This window comes from Corvus moneduloides, chromosome 11, assembly GCF_009650955.1.
Source record: "Corvus moneduloides isolate bCorMon1 chromosome 11, bCorMon1.pri, whole genome shotgun sequence".
Lineage (NCBI taxonomy): Eukaryota > Metazoa > Chordata > Aves > Passeriformes > Corvidae > Corvus > Corvus moneduloides.
The window spans coordinates 12,356,614-12,368,724 of NC_045486.1; the positions used below are offsets into that span (position 1 = coordinate 12,356,614).

The window sequence follows — 12,111 nt, forward strand, 5'->3', positions numbered from 1 at the left end:
AGCGCGGCAGCAGCGGCTCTTGAGTGTTGGTCACCTGCTAACAGGAGAGAAGAAGTAGTAAATGTGGGCTGAGGGAGGTTTCTGTGAATGATCTCTTGCAAAAGGCTTGGGACCCATCAGCAAGTGTTATTCTTAACCCTCACAGTGCTTATTGGAGGTGTTCAGCATCTTGAAGGATGGCACCAGTGTGGGTGGTGCTGGTTGTGGAGGAACGTAAGCATAGATTTGAAAAGAATTACAGACAACTTTGTGGAGGTAGATTGCCCCATCCTGTAAAATCTGAATGTATGTGTGCAGCAGTGTTGCTGTGTGATGGAATGATTCAGATAAGTATTTTGTGGTGTTTGGCTTTATTGTGCAGTTCTGTATGTACAGAATTTTGGGACTGTACTGTCCCCTAACTCTGAAGATTTATGAAAAAGAAGATGAACTGTGTGTTAAGTAGAAAACATTTTGAGTTTGTACTCTAATTTAGGAAGTGTCCTTTAAAGACATCAAAAGAACTGACCAAGACACATTTCATCAGAAAATACGGAAAATGGTTCAAATAGTACCTAATTTTAGGTGTCTAGGTTGCATTTATAGACTAAAGAAATTCCAAAGCATTGTCATTCTTAAAAGCATTCAGCAGTAGAGTCTTTCCCTGATCTCTGAAATGATGAGTGTTCAGTTTAGAGTATTAAAAAGTCTATCAACAAAAAGCAACCAAGTGTCAGCAGTGCTGTTCACTTAAGGGACTAGCTTTGGGCATTTGAAACTGAAACCTGGCCCCTGTCTGGCTATATTATGACTTCAAATAATATGATAATATGCCTAATTAAAAAATTCCTTAAAGCCTGAAAAGCAAGGTTTTTCACTGAAATGATACCTGTTTGTTTCTATATTTATAAATAAAGCAAATAATTAAAAAATGGAAATAATTGTTAATATTTGTTCTTGTGTACGGCTAAAAATTCAAAAGTCACAAGTTAGGCACCCTGACAACTTTTTTTAAGGAAGTAATTTTATTCTTTGGATTTGCTTGCTGTGTGATAGGTTTTCACCCTGTGGGAGGGGCCATCGTGTGTATTTTTTTCTCTGCGTGGATTTTTCACCTGATGAACAACTGAGATTCTCCCATTATTTCAAGTGCTGTGACAAAGTTGTGGTGCTGGTGGTGTTTGCCCATGTGTTTGTAGTTGAGCTCTTTCCTTTCTCTCTCTGGTGTGTATTGCTATATCCAGCAATGATGGTTTTTTATGTCTAAAATTGGTGTTGAACTGGAGTCTCTTGTGGGAAGCAATTCACCTGTCTGTGGTGCTGCACAGAGCTTTTAGGGGAAATTAAAAAAAAAAAGTGTATTTGATTAAATTGAACTGTACCAAGCTTTGTGTAGAAAAAATAATTTTCTGCTTAAAGGAACAAAAGAGTTTTGAACTGGAGCTAAATTGTGTTTAAAAAAATCCCAAAAAACCAAAACAAGTGACTGAAAATTCAGTCTTTACAGAAAGTTTGTCTCAGATGTGTTTTCATTACTGAACTGTCTTCACTAACAAATTACATGGAGGCGGATGTTTGGGAGTACTTTCATCGTATGTCCCTAAATGTGCTTGCTTTTATTTTTAAACTTTATTTACAGTATAAAATAGTTGATTATTCTAGTAATAGCCAACACTGCTTTTGTGGGGTTTAATGCTTTCTTTTTTGGCTTGTTGAGGCCAAACAAAGCAAAGTGAAGATAAATTTAGCCGTCTGTTTCTTTACTTACCCTGCACCAAGAAACCAGTGAGCCCTGAACTTACTGTGTAGAAAATGCTGGTTTTTTTAAGACTTGCACTCAAATTAATGCAGTGGATGAAAGTTATTTTGGTCACTGTACTTTGTTCTTTTTCCTTTGCATTGTAAAGAATGTATTTATTTTTGTCCCATTAAGAAAATGGTGGAGTGAAGCTAGGAAGAGAACAGATCACATAGAAAGTGATGTCAGGTTTATGGAATGTTTTGTTATGTTCTTGCATATAATTGAGTCAATCCTAGGTAAAACAAGAAATGACTAATGTGAAATTTAAATTAGTTGACAGTATCCTTTCAAGGCTTGTGTACTGTTTTATATTTTTTTGCAGTAACTTATGAGCTCCTGTAAGAACAGTTGGAACAAAATAGTTACAAGAGTGTTTGAGGTGATAGTGTTTAATATTTATTTTAGTAGTGTATGATAGTTTCACTTTCTGTTGGAGAGCTAACAATTTTGTAGCATCTCAAATGTACTTGTATTTACTGTTGTTGTTGGATGCTGAAAATTTTCAGGATGACACGATGAAATCATCAAAATGCACTCATTTTGAGGATGTTAGTCCATTTAGAAGCTTTATGTGAAAGAGTTACACTTTTGTCCCAGTTCCCCTTTATGCGCTGTTTGTTCGGAAGTGGGATAAGTAAGTTCTGTGAACGAAAAATCTGTTTCTGCTAAGAGGATGCTAAAGTGGAGTCTGATGTTCTCTAGCAGTAACAAATTAATTTCTGGGTCAGAAGCACTGTACAGTATAGATGCAGTAAAAGCAGCCAAAGTGAGCGCAGCTGCAAGAGGCCATTTATGAGAACTTGTCATGAGAGTAGAGTTCTGTGGTTAAGTCATGATGGAAATATGGGAAGCTCGGGCATAGTCTATTGGTGGCAAATGTGATTTTGTAATAGGTCAGCAAAATATCCAGCCAGTTTTTCAAAATTAAATACATTCTGGAAAATATGTTTTTCTGCGAAGTGGTAACAATAATTGTAAAATACTTCAAATGCATGAGTTGTAATCTCTTTTTCTGTTAGCTGTGATCACCTAAAAAAATTGAGCTTTAATCACCAAGGCTGTATTCTTTCTTGGTGATTTCAGCATTTCATTAAGGAGTGATTAGTACTCTTCAATTATGCATTCATTTATCTTAGTGATGCATTTACAGTTAGAGATAGTGTTGGTGTATTGAATTTGGCTGATGCCAAGCAGTTTCAGCAGATTTTTTTTCTTGCCATGTAAGAACACGAAAGAAAGTAGTAGAGAGGGCTTTATAGCCTTGGCATCATTTTAAATGATAATCTATTCTGATTTTTATGAAAAAGAGAAAAAAACAAGGCTTGATTTTGGGATTTTTGTTTATTTGGTTTTTTTTGTTGTTTTCTTTTTCACACTGCTTTGGACTTCTAGAATTCCTTTCTGAAGTCCATCTGCAAAGGCTTTGTCTGCTGAACATCAATGGTTCATGGTGTGCCTCTTTCAGGTATGGGGGAATAAGCTCTGTAGCAGGCTGCTCTGGAAGCTTGTACTTGGAATAGATTTTTCTCTATGTTCATAAGCTGGCAGTTCCAGATATGAGTTAAAAGATCTTATTTACCTAAAGGGATGTCAAGGAAGAAGGAGAAGAGGAGGGACAACGTAGTGTGAAATGGGATTGAAAACCAATTTCTTGATGTTTATATGGTGTCCTTCCCTGTATGAATAAGAGGGAGAAGAAAAGGATCTCGACTTTCAAAAACTGCCCTTGTTTGTTTTGTATCATAACTGGGGTTAAATTGAAGTGGGCACTGTTGGGCTGAGAGTTACGGTGGTTTGTGGCAGGGGGAGCTGGGTTGCTGATAACCCACATTGCTTCACTTCTGTTTGTTTCATGTTTTCTGTTTACATGTTTTAAAGTTATCTGATCGGTTTGCTTCCAGATTTAACAGTATCCAAGCCTGAGTTCCAGCTTATTAACAGAGCTGCAGTGAAATAGGCTTCTCTGCCTGCCCAGTGCTTCTGCAGAGGGAAGAGATTGTTGCTGCTCTCTTGGGACTGAAAACTTCAAAGCTTTCATTTTGCTGGTAAAGCCCTTCCTAAAACTTGTGTACTTTGAGATGTTGTGATTCAATTTTCCATGGACCAACAGAATCTAGGTCCCAGAGACAGGCAAATCTTCTCATTGTACGCTGAATTCTTGTTTTTCTGAGTAACAGGAAGCATGAGGTATGCTTAAAACATGGGAACTACGGATGAGAAAACTGTTTTAAAGCCTTTTTTCCCCTCTTGTAGTGTCTCAGGTCACTCCCCAGGCCCAATGTATACCTTGCTTTTAACAGGACCCTTGAGGTAAAAAGCATGTAAATGGATGCTGTTATTACTTTATTAAGGGAAGAAAAAAATTAAGTATCCATTTCTATGACTATTTGATTTTTTTTCTTCCATGTATACCAGTCATTAGACTATTTCATTTTATGTACCTACATACCTTTTTCCCTCTTCATATGCTTTATTTCAATGTTATATTTTTGCAAAATGGCAAGATAATTTTTTCCTCAAAAGCAAATTAACTATGACATTTTAAACATAATTAATAAAAATAATTTATTGGAAGTACTTTAAGGAAATCTTCTAACAAAATTTAATTTAAGTCTACAGTAAATTGTCAGTAAGAATATACTTAATAAAGTTCCATTGTATTTCTCTTCCGTTACTATTATACGATTCTTCAACAGCAGTTGTCTCCATCATTTGATGTGAAGGCCAAACTGGTTAGATAACAAATGAAGTATATTTATTTAAGTTCATTTGAAATTAAATTCTCGTTCTGAGTTTTCCATCCCTTGTTCTGTAATTCTAGTTCTTACTGTCGGGAAGTTCAATTTAGAATCTATTGTGCTCTCTGAGTCTACAAGATATGAATGGGAAACAAGACCTAACAAAATGTGAAAAGCAATAATGAAAAATACAAAAAAGGCTCGTACAAGGCAAAAGCATCCCGGAAGGGGTTTTGTAGAAGAGGGGAGTGTGTAATCTGTAAATATTCTTTGTATACTTTGATATACTTTTGATCCTGTTTTGTATTCATGCTTAGAAATTTTTTCTCTCAGTCACAGAGGTTAGATTGGCAAGGGCAGATGACATTTACTGGACTTCTGGGCACTTCTTTTCTAGAACCCCATCCAAGCTAGAGAGTGATGGCTCAGTGCCTGCACTTGCTGCTCTTTGGATTTTTGCTGGGACTGGTGTTCTCTTGAAATGTGCAGTTAAATGCAAATTTACTGTTACAGCTTTGGAGTAGCAGCAGTAGTGCTTTGCACTCCATGTTATTTTCTTATTTATCCAGGATTCTTGCTTGTTGCTTATTTCCAGTGAATAACTTGAGCAGTGCCAGCATTCCTGAGAGCTGGTCATATGAGCCTGGCAGAGCAATGTGTATTCTGAGCAGACTTTGTTTTCTGTAGGCTTTCTTCCCACTTCCCTGGGGATGCTGTCAGCTTTTGTTTTAGCTTGAAAATTTAAATTTCGATTTGTGAGAAAAAAGTGGTTTTTAATCATCAAATGAAACAGGAGGGTGGGCGTAGGATGCAGAACTGGGAGACCTGCTGTACTTCGCTTATGATGATCCTCCTTTGTCACAGTTCTGTTCTTTGAAGGTTTTGAACTTGAGTGATGTTTTGTTTAACCCACAGGTGTTAGTGCTCACAAACTTAGCTTACACAAACTGCCACTACTGCTTGTAAAATGCTTGTAGCTTTGTGTCAACACTTGTATTTTATTCAGTTGTTCACTCATCCTAGAGAAAATGCTGGAAGGACTTGCTCTGAATTATACTGAAATATCTATGATTAGATAATCATGTTCTGGTTTATATAGTGTTTGAGCTGTCTTATGAAATTTCTGTGTAGGGTTGTGCTGAACAACTTTGCTTTTGGAAATTCTTCAAAATATGTAATTGAAAACTTTTTGCTTTATTTATGAGGGCTTTTGGAGATAAAGGGCCTGGTTTTCTATGTTGATGGTTTCTATATGTTCACGTCACAAAGATCTATGCTTTTCTAAGTATAAAACTTGAAGCAATAACATAACATGGTTGTGTCACAGATTAAAGTACTTTCATTATTTTAGGGAGCAATGGCTCTAAATTTAGTCTGTGAGCTTTCTAAACCTAGGGCCTTGTTTTGTGTTTATCTGTGAAGTGCCATGCACACTTGCAGCATTGTAGAAGTACCAGTTCAGTGCCCAGCTGGGTGTTCTAAATCCATGTAGCCTTGTAGGAATGAACTCAGTAAGGGAGACTGCAGGATTAAGGTCCAAACCAATATGAAGTCAGACCAGGTCTGTATTTTGCTCCTTGGCTGTAAAACTTCATTCACATGAATATCTAATTTTAAACAATAAAGTATATAATTCAAAGCACTTAAAATATTTATTTTTAAACTAATACTTTACCAATGAAATTTGGAATATCTTTATGGCACTCACTCTGCTGTAAAATTTTTTTTAAGAAGTCATCTGGCTATAAATCTTGATAACTTAGATTTTTCACCTTGCCTCCTATTAGTACTTTGGGAAACATTTACTCAGGCATTGCTACTGTCTCTTATCTCTGTGTGGTTATAGATCATTAAATTCCAGCCCCTCTTAACACAGTATAAATTCTAATCTTGGCAAGTATTGTGCCTAGTTTTATTTAGTAATTAAACTTTGTACAGCTTTCCTCCTTTACGGTGAGCATCACCTTTTATATTTTAGTGGAGTTTTATTAATTATATGGAGAATGTAATAATGTGAACCACAAATGCCATACACCCTGCAATTTCTGGAGTGCTTTGTGGTGTTGGCAATTTAGATAGCATATCCACATGATATAGTTTGTTTTGTCCTGAAGTACTGGGATGGGAGATTTACATGGCTGTTGACCCCTTAGGACTGCTCTGAAATGAGGTGTGTATCTTGTGCAATCCTAGTCAGCAAAAATTTAAATAAAAATAAATACACTGTCAGAAGCCCTTGTGCTGCCCTGGTAGGAGGTATGAAATAGTACCATGTGCTCGATAATGGCCTCCTCGGAGAAGGGTCTCTGGCACAATGTGATGTGACTTAGTGGAATGACAAACTATGCAAAATGCTTGCTACTGTCATGTTTAGGTAGTGAATTGTTAGGCAGGGCCTGATGTCTGCCATGGACTGAAGGCCAGAGAACTAAATACAAAATAAATCTAATGAAATTTGAGTGGTGAATCCAATTTATCTTTTAAGACAAACAGAAGTTACAGCCTTTGTGCACAAACACTGAAGACTCAGAGTGAACTGCGAAGAAACTAACAGATCACTGCTTTGACTTTGGTTTTCAAGTGGTGAGTTTGTGGTGATTTTTGCATATAAAAACTTCCCTCGGTAGTTCAGTATAAAGTCTTAAAACCTTAGCCAGAACAATTTAATGGTAGCATTAACTCTGCAGCTACCCTTACGCTGAAATTTGTAAATTAGCAAAGCACCTAATACTTAGCATGGGCAAGTCAGGATAACTGTCTGCTGCCTAGAATGTGTCCAGAAAAATTAGTTTTCCAAAGTATTGCTGGTTACTGTGGCCCTAATTATCTGTGCACACTGCACAGAATGAAAATAATCTATTTCTCAGAACTGGCATGTTTAATATGTTTGGGACTGATTTGTTTGATATTTCTTTCTGCATGCTGTACTGCTGCACCGGTGTAGTAATGTGGGTGCTTGAAATTAAAGCTTGACATAGAAACTGAGATTGTTTGCAGGGTGTCTTTTTTGAGAACAACCTTACTTTTTCTACATGAATCTGTTTTTCATCCTTGATCCCAGTACTGTTCTTGTAAAGATTATAATTGTTGTCGGTGTTTGGAGATGGTGAAGGTTTGGAAGTTAGAGTGTTTGTGTTACAGAAGTCTCACAGAATTTTGGATCATGACGTTGAATTAATTTCCCAGTTCGCATGTGTATGGAGTTGTATGTTGAAATATATGACACAAGAAGTAACATAATTGTTCTCTCTTTGTGTTTCTGTTTGGTTATGTTCTGCAGCAGGAATACAAACACAACTTTTTTCTTCATTACTGTCACAGAAATCAAGAAACTTGCATCAAAATTGGGGTTCACTGTGCTCCAATGTACAGAAGACTCTAAGGCAAAATGTCATATAGTCCTGATAACTTGAGGTAGTTGTCTTCCAACTTCCCACTAGGTAGTAGTAACTCTTCTACTCGTTCTACATTGACCTGTTTAAGAGAAGCAAAGCTGTGGTTGAGTGTATGAAAGAGATATATGTAAGAGATTTTAACTGAAATAGGCATGTTTATTGCTGTTAGTTGTAGGGGACTGTACCCTCTCCTCCAGTGTCCAGATCAGTGTCCAGATCCAGTGTCGTCTTTGTTCCTTGTTACCCCGTCCATTTGATTCTCAGTTGTTGTGAGATTTGCCCTTTCTTGATTGACAAATTTTCTGACTCTCTCCATAGCATTCTGTCAATGCAGGTGATGACTTGGTTTTGTAGCCATGGTGTCATTCTGCAGCTGGGCACCATGTCTGTGTTTTGGGCAAGCTGTCCTGACTCCTGGTCGGAGCTGGGGCTCTCTTTGAGAGGAACTTCTTGACCCTTTGTACTTTGTACAGTATGCGCCTCGCAGGCGGACTCTGGAGCCGTTGTCTGGAATGCGTGTCTAACGCATTCCACTCGGACCTCAGTTCCATTCCATAATGTTAGCTTTAATTGGCTGGTTCTAAACTTTCATGTACAATTTGGTTGTACACGGTAAATTACCACCCTCTTTGCCTTTTCCTAGGAGCACGAAAGTAGAATCCAGGCTCTGCTTTCCTGTGCTGCCTTTTGGTATTGCCCTTGAGCTCTTTTAGGGACAGCACTGGTGGGTAGTCTTTTTCAGAGGACAGGCTTATTTTCTGGTGGTTTCTTTTTTTTACCTCTAATCTTCCAAAGACTGTACCTTTTAAACATTGTGTTGTATTTTTGAACTGAATTCTGCATTTGAAAGTTTAAAAAGAATTAATACTTCTAGCCCAAAGAAGTATCTCCAGTTTAGTAACTGTTGCCTAACTCTTAGTGTGGCTAGATAGCCAGTGTGTTCTCCAAGTGATTTTTCTTTTCTTTTAAATATTCCTATATTTTAATTTTAGTTACTTTGTTTGAGTGCATGAGAACTTGGGCAACATCAGTGGTATAACCAAGGCTGGTCTTTACTATGTAAGAATGCCTTTGTAGGTGCTTCTGAAGTGTCAGAATGTGTAGTGTGGGCAGAATGAGAGTCTGTTATTATACAGGTTTCATCTAGGCTTAAATGCTTGATCAGAGCATCAGCAAAAGCTATTTTTGAGAAAGAGGGGTAGTTGAGTTACATGAGGAAAAAAATTTGCAGTGCTGCATACAAAACAAATTTTGCAGTTCAAGCTCAAAACAGTGATGAGTCTCTTGTTCATACTTGGTATGAATGAGGTAAAACAAAGCCTGCCTTTATCCTCCACATCAGGCTTATGAGCTCATGTTTCGGCTTTTCCCTTCCCCTCCCTTTCTGACATGGACTCTGTCTTTTTTTTTTTTCTTTGCTAAACAGACAGTAACTCTCCACAATATTTTTAATCTCAACAAGACATCCAGTGGCTGATGATGCAAAAGTGTTGCATCAACAAAGAGGGGATGATGGCTGGAGCATTCCAGGTCTGACATTTTTGGCTGAGGAGCTGTGTATTTGTGGCCACTGATTTCTCCCGGCACAGCATGCTTGCTTTGGGCAGGAGAGTACTTTTCACTGACTCCTGTTGTGTGCCTCCCTGCTCCTTATTTTAGGCTTCCCCAAGAAGTTATGACTGGGAGTTTCATGGTTTTAGATGAAAGAGCCTGTTGTCTTGTTGAATTATCTCCTTTCTGTCTATATTTAAAGCAAAGTTGGCAGGTAAAAAAAAATGCAGTAAAACAAAAGCTCTCTTATGGTAACATCTGAGGCTAGATTAGAATAAAACTGAAAGAATGATTTAATATTTTTTGTTTACGTATGTTTGTTCAGGCTGCTTGTTTACCTGTGGTTCATTGGCACCCAGCAGTGGAACTGTCCTCATTGCATTGACCTTAAGATGGGTTCCTGGGCACTGGTGGGATCTAACCCGAAAAAATTTTTCCACTGAAATAGATCATGATAAGTATTAGATTATTTGGATTAGAAAAATTAGTATTATGGAATTTAAAAATAATACACATTTATAATCATCGATACTGAATAGCCATGTAGTGTGCAAGTGCTTGTACTCCTAAATTTTTGAGAGAAAAATTACTTTAAAACCTAAAAGAAATATTTGCAATTTTTTCATGCTGTAGTGCAATATTTTAAACTAATGGCATTTTTTATTGACTGAAGTGAACCCAGCTCATGAAACTTTTCATTCACTAAAAGTATTGCTGATGCTTTTAAAAAGTAAGGACTTAAGAACTTCCTCATGACAGCTAAACTTCTTGAAACCATATAAAAATCTGCTTATACCATAATTCAGCCTTGCAGCACTGGTTTTATTGTGTGAAGAACCTATCAGAATTAGATTTATAAGCTCGTTGTTCCCTAGATGTGCCTGTTTGTTATGTACGACTGTTCTTGTTCATAGTCTGTGTTCCTTCACAGCATAAAACCTTCAGCCATCTCTGCAGCTGTGCCTTACACTGTTTCCATCAGGTAATACTTCCAGTCATGAAGTTTTCCCCAATTTAATAAAGGTAAGGTGGGATAATTTGTTGTTTGCTACCTAAAAGCATCATTAACCATTGCAAGAGGGGAAATTAGGGCATGGGTTTGGTGTCTTTTTTTTTTTTTTTTTTTGCAAATCTTATTTTTGATGCAAAGGCAGTTCTGTCGCCAGCCAGTCCAGCATGCGGAGACTCTCCCCCCTGCCATAAAACAATGAGCACATTCAGGCACAACTCGTGTTTTCAGTTATTAAAAAACGGAGCCGTCTGTCTCTGCCTGTGACTTTAATCTTTAAGCCTTTATTCCCTGTACCCCACCCCCTCTTTCTTTCCCCAACCTTTTGTTTGTGAAGTGCAGAGCTACAGGATATGTGGGCCTGGAGTTTCTGAATGTATTGTACATTCCCCTGGCAATTACAGATGTTTATAACCCTGACTGATGTTATTTCAGTATTGTGGAGGGTGAAGAGAAAATTAAAGAATGCGTTTTTCATTGCCCCTAGCAATCTTCAATTTTGTTTTGTTTTTGAGGACAGCAGAGAAGAAAAAAAAAAAAGCAAAATGTAAACTGTTAATTTAAAAAAAAAAATAAAAAATCTTGTTTCACATTCTCAGATGAAGCACATCTGAGACCTGTGCAGGAATATTCCCATACTCTACCATAACTCTTCTGTTAGGACAGTGTGTTGCATACAGTGTTGTAAAAAGCATAATAGGACTGGATTTTAATACAAAACAAGCTCCTTTAGTGCAGGGTGCAAGACATTTGCTTACTTTATTTCAAAGACAGAGACAAGGTAGCTTAGGGCTTGCAACAATTTAAGAGCAGAATCACATAATTTTTTTTCAGCTTGGTATGGAACACTTTATTTTTTTTGCAGAATAATGATTTAGAATCTGATGAATTGGAGTTTTACTTGTGGACTTGATGACTTGGTGACAGAATTGTTTAAGAAAATTTATTTTTGTCAGTCTTGTAGAAACGTGCTCTTGATCTGTATAAGGTTTTAAATAAATTTATTACTGGTGGTGGTTGAGGTATCTAAAGCTGCAGGTGCACTACAAGATTAATGTCCTTGAATTGACAGAGGGGTGGAGAGAAGAGAATCCTGTAGCAAATCTCTGATCAAGGTGATAACTTGTGTGTTTCTTGGGGATTCCAGTGCATTTCATGATTTTCAGAGTAGTTGGCCTAAAACATTGAATTTAAGTAGAGAAAAGTTTATTGGAGTCAAGAATTTCAAGGTGGTTCAGCAGTATCTCTCAGGTACAACTTTCATATCTATACTCGTTTTCAGCTGCATGCAAACTGCTGTTTATAGGTTTTGGAAGTTTGGAGTTGCATATCTAAATGTATATTCGGGTCTGTCTACCTGTGTGATGGTCCTTATCTCCAATGACTGCTGCATGGAACTTTTCCTTAGACTGATCTTTCAAAGATACAGCAGAAGAGTGAACAAGAATTTACAGTGAGATATCCTTTGGCTAGGCAGGACTTGAAGAAGTTAACACAAAGATAGCAAAAAAGTCTCCTTGACATCTAATATTAAACTGATTAAAACATGCTTGAAGAAATTCTAACAGATGTTCCAAGATGTTTGTAATTCAGTAATTCTCCAAAGCACCCAGAGGGAGGCAATAGATGCCCTGTAGT

General features: G+C 37.3%; 1 protein-coding gene across 3 annotated transcripts in view; it reads left to right on the forward strand.

Moving 5' to 3' along the window:
* Positions 1-12,111, forward strand: part of EEFSEC (eukaryotic elongation factor, selenocysteine-tRNA specific) — a 133,004-nt gene that overhangs the window by 9,667 nt on the left and 111,226 nt on the right. Inside the window, exon 2 of one of the 3 annotated variants that reach the window (XM_032120746.1) lies at positions 3,682-3,825. The exons of the other annotated variants lie outside the window; for them this stretch is intronic. The gene's annotated coding sequence lies outside the window, so the exon portion shown is untranslated. The remainder of the gene's footprint in view (positions 1-3,681; positions 3,826-12,111) is intronic. 3 annotated transcript variants of the gene reach the window in all.